This window comes from Episyrphus balteatus, chromosome 4 (assembly GCF_945859705.1).
Source record: "Episyrphus balteatus chromosome 4, idEpiBalt1.1, whole genome shotgun sequence".
NCBI lineage: Eukaryota > Metazoa > Arthropoda > Insecta > Diptera > Syrphidae > Episyrphus > Episyrphus balteatus.
In genome coordinates, this window is record NC_079137.1 from 39,112,389 (window position 1) to 39,123,461 (window position 11,073).

An 11,073-nucleotide genomic window follows, 5' to 3' on the forward strand; every position below is an offset into this window, starting at 1 on the left:
TTCGACGAGATATTGAATAAAATCTTTCTTCTTCACAAACGACGAAGGCAACCCTCCCTATATATAATAATACGCATAAGCTCCACCACCCGCTCCTATATCTCTGTCAATATTATTAAAAAGGATATCCCTAAAAAAAAAACATACCCATACAAACAAAAGCAGTAGAATTTATATACTCCTACACACATAATAATGGTACACAAGGACCAGCAAAAAAAAAAAAAAGAAAATGCTGCCAAACAAAATAATTTTATCGTCATACATCAATCGGTTTTAATAGAAACGAAACACAATGCCAGACGAATTGGATAAAAAGTATTCAGTGTGCTGCTCCTTTGGTCCTTTTTGGGGCAGGATAACTCAATAAAAGGACAAAGATTGTGTTTCAACTTGGTTGCGTTTTCATCGTCATAGGTCGATTTTGGTCGTTTTTGTATTGTCCTTTGGGTTATTTGGAGGAGTAGTCGTCGTCTCCATTTGTATTTGTTTAGGGAATGTTTACATAGTTTTGACGTGGCATGATGAAGATGCACTCATGCAAATGTCATTTTGAGTGATTATTATACGGGCCAAAGAAGGCATTGTACTACTCTCTGTTGTGAAGCTCACTCTTCATCCTTTCGTTCTATGTTTTTTTCCTGGTTCCTGGATGTTTTCTGCTACTCAATGCCACTCCTTTAAGTGGCCCCCTACACTGCAACGAAACGATAAAAAGGTTCTTGAGACCAATTCAGGCTTTATGCGGTAGTAGTTGTCTTCTTATTTACGAGTGTATGCCTGCAAGGAATTGAATTTTAATAGGAACGTTCTATTGTGAATGCTGCTTTGACGTTTATTTTGTTTAATATATAAAATGAAACAGAGAAGAATAACTTAACTAACGTAGACTGATAATCTCTAGTATTCTTCTGAATCTTGAAGCTTTTGTTTTTGAGTTTTTACTATTGCCAATAAAGTCACAGCGACAGCGATGATAAATTTAATGTTTTGTATTATGTTTTGTCATTAGGGATTAGGGTGTATTATTTTCTCAACAATAAATAAAAAGTGGATTCTTCTCAGGAAATCAAGAAGTTCTAAGGAAAATTATTTTAGTAAATTGTTTCTGTTGCTCGTTTGAACGCCGCCGCACATCAAACAATATTGCAAGATTAACCGACAATCAATATTGTACTGTTTTAAGAATTTGAATAGTTTATGAACTTCTGGCACTTTTTGTGTCTATAGCCATATTTTTAATTTAATATTTATAGTTAAAAATTTAAAATTGATAATTAAGTACGACTAAGCATAAATTGCTCCATTTAAACGAAAGAGCTGAGCAGCGAACTTTATTTTATATTGTTCTTTTTTTGCACTTTACATATTAATTTTTAATAATGATTAATTATTTTTAATCATTATTAAAAATAATAATGATTAAAAAGTTCGAAGGAAAATAAACTATAGGTTTTTGAAGTTATACTTCTTTTCCGGCGTTTGTGCAGAGTGAAAACTTACTTTTTGAAAAGGATGTCAAATTGACTGTGGGAAAAAATAAATTGAAGTTGAAACGTCGTTGTTTCAAAGATAAACTACTTTGATTTATGTGACTTTAAGATACGAAACCATCAAAAGTTAACCTTTTTTCCACGTTGATTTAAAAATTTTCATCTTCAACGCAAAATCATTCCAAATAATAGGTAAATCAATGTGGTTTTCATTGATTTCACGTTGTTTTATGGTGGCTTTTCCCTCAGTGAAGTGATCTTAATTCCATCTAGTTCTTATACAGGGTGTCCGACAGTCACCGCGATAAATGAAAACCATCGATGCCTGAGGTCATTTTAAGTCGAAAAACTTAAGAGGTAATTTTCTCGTTTTTGTCCCGTTTTTGAGTTATGACGTTTTTCATAATTTTTGGTCTCTTTTCCCAAACCTGGCTTTATCTTTGGCAAACTACGTCAGAATTATTACAACCAATCATCAATTTATTACAGTTTTAGTTTGTCCAAAACTTTTTTTTTCTGCGGGAAACGGTTTTTCCGCAATTTTGCATCAAATCCAATTTTCTTCGTTTTTTGTTGTTTTCTCACTTTCATTTCATTTTATTCAAAAACACACGTAAATGAGTACTAATTTTGTTGGCTTATTATTAAAGCCAAGTTTATTTTCTTATAATTTAATTAATTGGAAGAGTATTGACTGACACCCCAACAAACAATATCCCTTCTATAAAGCTTTATAGAAGCAAATTTGTTAGTCGGGACTTCGCTACGTTTAAGTCTTTGACTTACTGCAGATAGTACAAAAAACAGGGAAAGGTGTTATCTCCAATACTGTAAATGACATCGAATTATGTGTTAGATATAATTTTTGTATTGAATAATAAATCACAGTTTTAATTTATTTAAGTTTGCAATAAAATTTTTAAATAAATTAAAGCATTTGATAAACTTCTTCCAAGTATAACGTTTTCTATTCTCAAGTCTTATTGAAGATTCAATTAAGAGCACGTTAAAGATTTGATTTTATCAAAAAAAAACAAAATCAAATACCTTATACCAACCATTATAACCTGAAATTTACAAACAGCAACTCCAAATTCCCTCCTATTTCTTCCCCTTGTATCTAAACTGCCTTCAAAGTTCGTAAGAAAATAAAAAAAAAGTATATATAAAAATAAACCAAAAGATCCAAAAAGTTCAAAACAATAATTGAAATGACAATCAATTTGAAATTTTGGCAATTTAATTCTTGAAACTTCTTCAAGAATCCTGACAACCAACAATGATGACTTTTGCAAGTTGCGCGTAGGTAGGTATACATACATATATAAATGAAGGGTAGTACAGATTGGAGCTAGGTTATACTTCGTTTCGTATTATATCCTAGGAAACCTGGGCAGCAGCTTTCGTAATCTTATGGTTGGTAATCGTGTCTCCTCCGCCTTTGATTCTTACTCTCCAAAGTGCCATGAAATTGGTATGCAAATACCTTTTGGAATGACAACGACGACTTACTACAACAACGACTTGTTGTACACCTTGATGCTAATCTGACGACTGACAGAAGGACCTTGTCTCTCTCATTCCACCTCATATAACCAGTAGCACCCTCTAGGTATATTCTTCCTTCCCCCATCAAACAGCAAAAAGTACCTTAAGGTCTTGTACAATGAAATTGAAAATTGATATTAGATTTTGAATGTTCCACTGATTTTTGGCGAATGAAATGAACTTACACAGCTACTGCATAAAGGTGAAGAAGAAGGCGCACATAGAAATGCTCTTTACAGGATGTTCTTCTTCCTAATCCACCTCAATTCGCATTCCTATTTCTACAAACTCAACTCGATGACAGCGATTGAAATGAACTTAGAAGAAGAAGCAGAAGAAGTAGCAGAAAAAAAATTCAAATAAAATAAAATCACAAATCGCATCAAGCAAATCAAACTTTGGAATTAGTTTCCATCTTCGAGGACGAGAAATAAACGATGTTGAATGAGGAAAAAGTTACCACCGCAGTTTTATATTATAGAGTCAAGCGAAAGCAGGGTAGACATCAGCTCGTCATTGAAAAGGAACCAAACCAAACTCGGATAAACTTTGAGCAGAGAGTGGCTTGGTTTTGTGTGATTGGATTTGTGTGTGTTCATTTTGCCAAAGGAATTTGATTAGATTTGTGTTGTCAACAATTTTAACGATCTCCTTTGCATACTTTCCGGAGTTATAAGCAACCTTCTTCCTCCATCCTTTATTGATAACAAAAAAAAAGAAAAGAAAGAATATGCCACATTGAAAATCAAATTCTAAAATTTTATATTCATTATCCACGGCCGCATGTGACCCGAGGGCTTAGCAAAAAACCATCATGCTCTTATATAGACAGCAACATTATGGCATAGCAAATTCCTTATAAATATCCTTTAATACTTTTATAATAAAAACAGAATACAAGATTTCCAAGGCTGGCCGCATATCGCTACCCGAGGGCTTTCATTAATCATATTAAGTTGCGCTTGGGTAAAATTTATATTAACTCCTTAAAGGATCTTATCACATCACCCTTTCTCCTGTGTGCGTCCTTTCAAACATTCTAGGTATTTTCTTTGGATGTATATCCTTGATAATAATGATGGCAAGAGTTACACGGTAGAGCCGCCTTTCAGCTACCCTCGTCCTTGCTCTATACTCTCTTTATATAACAAATGCAAGGTCCTGAGAAATTTTAATAAATGTATCGCTTAAGGGTTTTTGTTTTTCGGTTCGTTGTGTGACGAGGAGGCGAATGATGGTGTGTGTATGTGAAACATTTTAATGGCAACGGGTAGTTTTATTAACTTGGGTTCTTTAACTTTTCCTCTAAAGTTCGAACAATTTTAGTTTGTGAGAGGCTGCGGTATCTTGGAAGTTTAATCCACAATAATGCAGGATCTCTACATGGGTAGCTGCAAGAGGGTATTCAAGTTTGTCGTTTATCGAATATATAGATACTTAACCCCCATTTCTGAAGTTTAAGCCCGCGGCAAAGATTATTTTAGTGGAATAATAAATATGAGTTTATAATACATGAAAAGTGTTTTGGTGTTTGCAAAACTTTGAAGAATATTTTAAGTTGAAAGAGAAAATCTTTAGAATTTGTTGGTTTTCAAGTGCAAGGATAATATAGGAAGTGGAATTTTTCAAGATTTTTTATTCGATATTCTACCTGTGGTTTGAATATTATTATAATTTTAAATAATCAAGTTATTAAAATAATAAAAAATAAACTTGAAAATATTCATCAATAAACATTAAGTACAATAGAATATTGTATTGTTAATAATGCTTTTCCATTAAAAAAAATAATGTTAAAGCATTTTCTTAATAAAAATTGCTTAAGGGTCATTTGCTGAATCGAAAATTAAATATTTAAGTAGGTAAAACATAAACTTTTATTCTCTACTTTGTCCTCTGAGTAAAACTGTCACATAAGATTTTATGTAGAACTTAAATCTTTAAGTTTCGTTTCAGCAAACGGCTCTAAGAGTAGTATTTTTGAGTATGTGTTTTTAGATCAGAATTTTCGTTTGTTGGCTAAATCCTTTTCTTCTCCTAATGAGGAGGTGAATATGGTCAAAAGCATGGTTTGTTATTTTCATCACATAGTCAAGGTTGAACCTCTGGAGCTCGTTGAAATTTATTCGGGATATCTGCTACATAGCCAAAATAAAAAAAAAAATAACTTTCTCAAAAATGGCTTGAATGATTTTTATTAAAATTTTTGTAACTTAGCAATTAACATCTTTCTACCTAAATGAAAAAAAAAGATGTTTTATAACCCTTATTCACGGTTCAGCCATATAACGGTTTTCTTGATTTCTAACGTTAACTACTAAAAAATGCAAAACAAATTCTTGGAATGCAAATTTTTCGTTTTGCAATAAATATTGTTTTTTTAATTTCAAATATAATTCTGCATTGCATTGATGTTCTTTCAACCCTAGTATGGCCCACTTTAAGAAATAAAATGCACGACTGAGGTCGCACGTACTTGCTCTTATGGTAAAAGTTACTCTAATGTTAAGGCTTTTTATTGAATAAAATTGGGGAAAATTTGATATTTATGAGGAATTTCATAAGTAGTGAAAAAATAAAATCTGTTTTTAAAATTGACTAAACACCGTTTACACAAAACCAAGTATTCCAAAAAATTAATTTTTTCTCTGGGTATTCACCCAAAACTGCTAACTACCAAGTTTGAAAAAAAGTACTTCACCCGTTTAGTCTGTAGCTCGATGTATATACAGACAGACAGACTGACAGAAAATTGTTATCTCGAGTTCGATTTTTTTTACGAATCCTAAAATTGCCCTTTAGTACCTATATCGCAAGTAAAAAGAAAATGGCATGCCACGGTTCCGACATTTAGAAGACACATTACGTCATAAAGAACTTTTTCTTATTGCTATTAAAGAACACTATGAGTTTAGACTAATTACACTGGTCTGCAAAATTTAACTTTTTTTTTCTCCTTCAAATAATTTTTTGATATTATGAAAGATTAGACTTTCCTGAATCTAAATCTGGTTTCAGAAAAATTCTATCAGGTACCATTTTTGTAAAAATGATTTTTGAAAAATGTGAGTAGTTTCTAAAAAATCACCCTTTTAGATTCATTTGAACTTGTATAAAATTAAAACTATTTGTCGCATTGAGCTCAAATTTTGGAGGACTTATTCTTCATAATATGTCCTTTTACATTCATGTTTACTCATTTTTTAAAATACTGATTGACAAAAAAAGCAGACATTTCGAAATCATTAATTTTTTAGTAAATCCTACATGAACAAAAGTACCTTAGTTAAGGAAAATGTAAAATATCAATGCCCATTATATATAAAAAGTCAAATATGTAAAGAAAACTAAAATAAAATACATTAAACAAAATTTTTACGTGTTTTGTAATTTTATATACTATTTTTCTATTTAGAAATATCTTATTTGTAATAATCCATTCGATAAACTACCTTGTTAAGCTTCAGATTTGTGTCTCCTAGAAACAGCAGTACACTTTTCTTATAGTTTTTGATGTGCTGAGTTAGAATCCGAAGTCAAAAAAATTCTATCAAGTCAGGATTTTAAGATATTCGCATTAAAGTATCACAAAATTTTTTGAGTTCGGATTCCAAATCAGCACACTAAAGTCCATTAGAAAAGTATACTTTTGTTCTAGGGAGAAAGATATATAAATTTTTAGAGATTAGTTTCTTTATGGTAAGATATGCCAAACCTACTAAACTTACTTAAATTAAGATATCTCGGAGAAGAAAAGAGATACTGAGAAGATTGAAATTGAATTTGAAAGAAAAAAATAAGTTCTTTCATAAACCGTATCATTTTAATTGAAAAAGATTACATTATGCCAAAATATTTCTTCGAAAACAGCAAAAAAATGGGTTTTTGAGATTTTCTAACGGGAATATCTAAAAAACGTGACGTGCTAGGTCAATTCTAACTTCAGATTCGCAATCAGCATATTGCAGACCAGTGTTATTTATCAGTCATTAAAAAATATAACTATGAAATGGTAAAAAATTTTTCAACCCGATCAGAAAGTAAATCATGCATAAAATAAGGTTTTGGTTGGATTTTTTATTTTTTGTTTCAATGACCCCAATACAAACCAATTTACGTAATGCAACTTATCTTCAACTCATTTGAATATTATTAAGTCTGTTTTTTATTTTATTTCTCAAACTCGTATAATGCAGTTTCTTAAAAACAACAATGCTCGCAACCTGCTCTTTTTTATCACTGACACTTAAACAATTCCAAATTATCTCCCATTGACCGACCACTTTGCAAACTTCCTTCGAAAACCATCATCATCGTTTATTCCATATGATCGCATGGAAAAAAAATCGATCCATTGTTCTCCCGTCGAGATGATCCCCAGAGCGAATTGTAAAGCTGCACAACCAGCAAACATCCTCTTAATCGATGACCAAACGATGTCAAAAACTGCTCCCTATCAGGTTAGAAATCTTTTGCACTCTTTATACAAACCATCTTCAGAGCACATCCTTTGTAAGCCACAAATCCCTTGGATGAATTTAATAAAAAAAAAAAACAACCAAACAAAATGTAAATAAAAAATTAACTAACAAGGAAAATATTTTACAAAACACAATACAAAGCTAAAAGGGACACCACCATGCCAGTCCCCACAGTCCTTATACCTAACTATATAACAGCTTGCCCAGCATCACATCCATTCGAGAGTATTTAGTTATCGCTTCTGTATCCAAAACGGAGGAGAATCTTTCAACAGAAATGATAACAAAAAAATAAAAATCTAAAGAAAACTGCAGCAAATGGGTATCCAAATGCGGGAAAGGGATCAAGATTCGAGAATATAATCGACAACAGAGCGCCGACATTACCTCGCGTTCAAACTCTGTTTCGATAAGAGAAGAAGTTGCTCCCATCACATCCCCACTCCCCCATTTATATACACCAAACGAACCAATATCTCAAATCTTCATCAGCATCATCATCATCATCATCACCCAAAAGCATCATCTCTCCAGGAAAGGATGTAGAGAAGCTACATCAGCTTCAGCACCATGCGGGCCAAGTGTATAAGGAGTATCTTTATTTATGGACTGAGAATCGTTTTATCATCGTCAATATGTCGACCGACCTTCAGATACCAAAAGGCTCTGCCCAGCCTCGTGCATTGCAAAAATGAGCAAACCTTATTCTCAGCCCAGTTGGATGATGCGCTCTTATACTATATATAGTTGAGTCTCGAGCGAGTTCTTCCGCGAGGAGCCAAAAAGGTCGATCGACTTAGTATTGTGTGACGGAGAAGGGTTTTTTTTTTTATTTTGTTAGTCGTTTGTTTTTTTTTTTTTTTGCTGTTGATGATGTGCCTCATATAGTTGGTACGGCGGCAAAAGTCTTTATTGTGTCAATTAAGCGTGGTGGAACGAAGGGCTAAGGAATTATATTACGGTGTACCTCATATCAAGGATTTTATCGCCAGCCACATCTGAACCAAATAAAATAATTGAAAGTTGCGATAAGGATCGCGCAACGCGTTCAACGGGAGCGATCACTATTTTTTTGTTTGTATAAAGAAAATACTCCAGGGATCACTGGACTTAGTCTTGATCTGGGACTTGTGGGTATGGTGTGCTTCTGGAGGTGCAACTACCATGATACCTTCTAGATTCTAAGCTGTTTTGTTATTTGTTTTGTTGATTATTTTTGATTTGTATGCCATGCTTGGTCCATTTGTTTATAGCTAAGGAATTTACATATTGCTCCCGAGTTTTTGTCTAATAATAGAATAAAAGGCTAATAGGAAGATCAATTAGTGTCATCAGATATCAATGGTGTTTCATAAGGTTTTATTTACAAAGTTTAACACACGATGCCCATAAAACTTCAGTAGCCTTCAGCTTTAATTTGACACTTGTCTCATTTATTATGAAACTTTTATTAATTGAATTTAACATTAATTTGTACGTTAAGACCAAGCTTGGAAATTTAAACAAAAGAGCTGAGCAGCGAACTTTATTTTTTTTTGTCAGATTCTTCACTTAAATTTATTAGGTATTTTAATTTAATTATTATTTTTCATCAAAATATAAATTGCGATTTTATCGCCTTAAGGCTCTAACAAGCGAAAATTTTTGGTGGTCCTAACCAGTCATAAACGGGAAAAATTCACAGGTCAGTTTTCAGGCGTTATCAATGAAAAAAAGAATTCATTCAGGGTTAATCCAATACTGTGTCACTTTACTGTGTTCTCATAGAAAAAAATAATAGAAGAAAGGTAAAAACTCCAGCCACGTAAAAACAAAATTATAAGGGTTTTCTTAGAATGAAGTGGTTTTGTTTTTGTTTTATTTTTCGAAAACGAAAAATAATTTTCTCATCGAATTTTCTATTTTTTGGGCCAAAATACTATTTAGTGCTTAAATAGTTGTAACTTTGGACAGTGAATTTTGAAAAAAAAAAAAAAAAATATGGAATTATTTAACAATATATATTTTCATATATTTTAGTTGACATAGAATGGTTATAATTTAATCTATTGTAAAATAACATTTGCACCGGTGCTTTGCATGATATTTCTATATTTATGAAAGTTTAAACACAAAGTGATCAAAACCGAACAACTGCGTTACTTTACTGCAAATTTCAGTTTTATTTGTAAAATCTCTGATATTCCTATTTGAAACTATAGGAACAACGTAAATCTCCTATCACAACAAAAACATTACTGTTAAAAAAAGAGCCAAGTTCTCCTATGTTGAAATTATGCTGGCACAAAAAGTACTGAGATGTAAAAGTGTACCAAGTTCTAAAGTTTGGGTTCAAATTCGTATCAATAAAATTTTGATTGTTCTCTTGACAATTTTTCTTTTAATTACCGATTTTTAAAGTTATTTCAAAAATTGCCAAGTAAACAATCAAAATTTTAGCTATTATAGCTAGGCTAGATTTTACGTACGCCGATGTTCGTCCGATTTATTTAATTGAGCAAGAACTCAGTACATTGCGGCAAGGGAACTTTACCGTTCTAGAATATTATGACGAGATTGAAAAAAAGCTTACCCTCCTTACAAACAAAACTAATATGTCATATGACAGTGCATTAGCCACTGCTTTCAACGAAAAATATAGATCTGACGCTCTGCGAGTGTTTATATCAGGTTTGAGGAAACCATTGAGTGACGTTTTATTTTCGGCTCGTCCAACTGACTTGCCCAAAGCACTAGCATTGGCTCAAGAAATAGAGTCGAACAACGAAAGGTACTTATTTGCAACAAATTTTGCACGTAATTTTGAAGAAAAACGCTCACAGAATAAATATCAAAATAAAAATTACTACGGTAATAACTTTGACAATCAGGCTAATAACTCTAAAAAGAATCCTTATTTCAGTCAAGATAGATCGAAGAACAGTCAATTTCTTTCAAATAATAATAATAATAATCATCAATATAAAATTAGTAATGAGCCTGTTGAGGAAATGGATGTTGACCCAACATCTTCGCGATTTAGACAGCCTACAAGCTTTGAACAAAACAAAAGTGGTATCAATTCATACAACAAAAGCCAAGTGTTCAAAAGACCAAATAGTGTTCAGAGACAATCTGGACAAAGACGTCAGAGGTTAAATCACATCTGGCAGGATAATCCTTCTCAGAGGGAAGAGTTTGACTATCAGTCCTTGGCAGAATCACAATCAAATGAATTTGAAAGTGAAATACCAAATTCTGACTACGTCCATTTTTTAGGGGAAGATCCCTCCTTCCATTCATCCAGCGAAAAGTAGGAGGGATATTAATGAAGTTTTTAATTGACACTGGAGCTTCGAAAAACTATATTAAGCCGCTACGCCAAATAAAAAATGTTGTTCCAGTAGATACTCCGTTCCTAGTTAAGTCCATACATGGATTCAATAGTGTTGAATCCAAATGTTTTTTTGAAATTTTCGGGGTAACAAGTACTTTCTTTATACTACCACACCTCGAAAAATTTGATGGGATAATTGGCTTCGATCTGCTAACGCAAATCAATGCCACAATTT

General features: G+C 32.4%; 1 long non-coding RNA gene across 1 annotated transcript; it reads right to left on the minus strand.

The window, feature by feature from the left end:
* Nucleotides 1–251: 251 nt before the first annotated feature.
* On the minus strand, nt 252–992 carry LOC129919893 (uncharacterized). The gene is made up of 2 exons (XR_008773136.1): nt 886–992; nt 252–780 (listed from the first exon to the last, which is right to left on the minus strand). It is a non-coding gene; the product is annotated as an uncharacterized LOC129919893 (long non-coding RNA).
* Between the last annotated feature and the right edge of the window lie 10,081 nt (nt 993–11,073).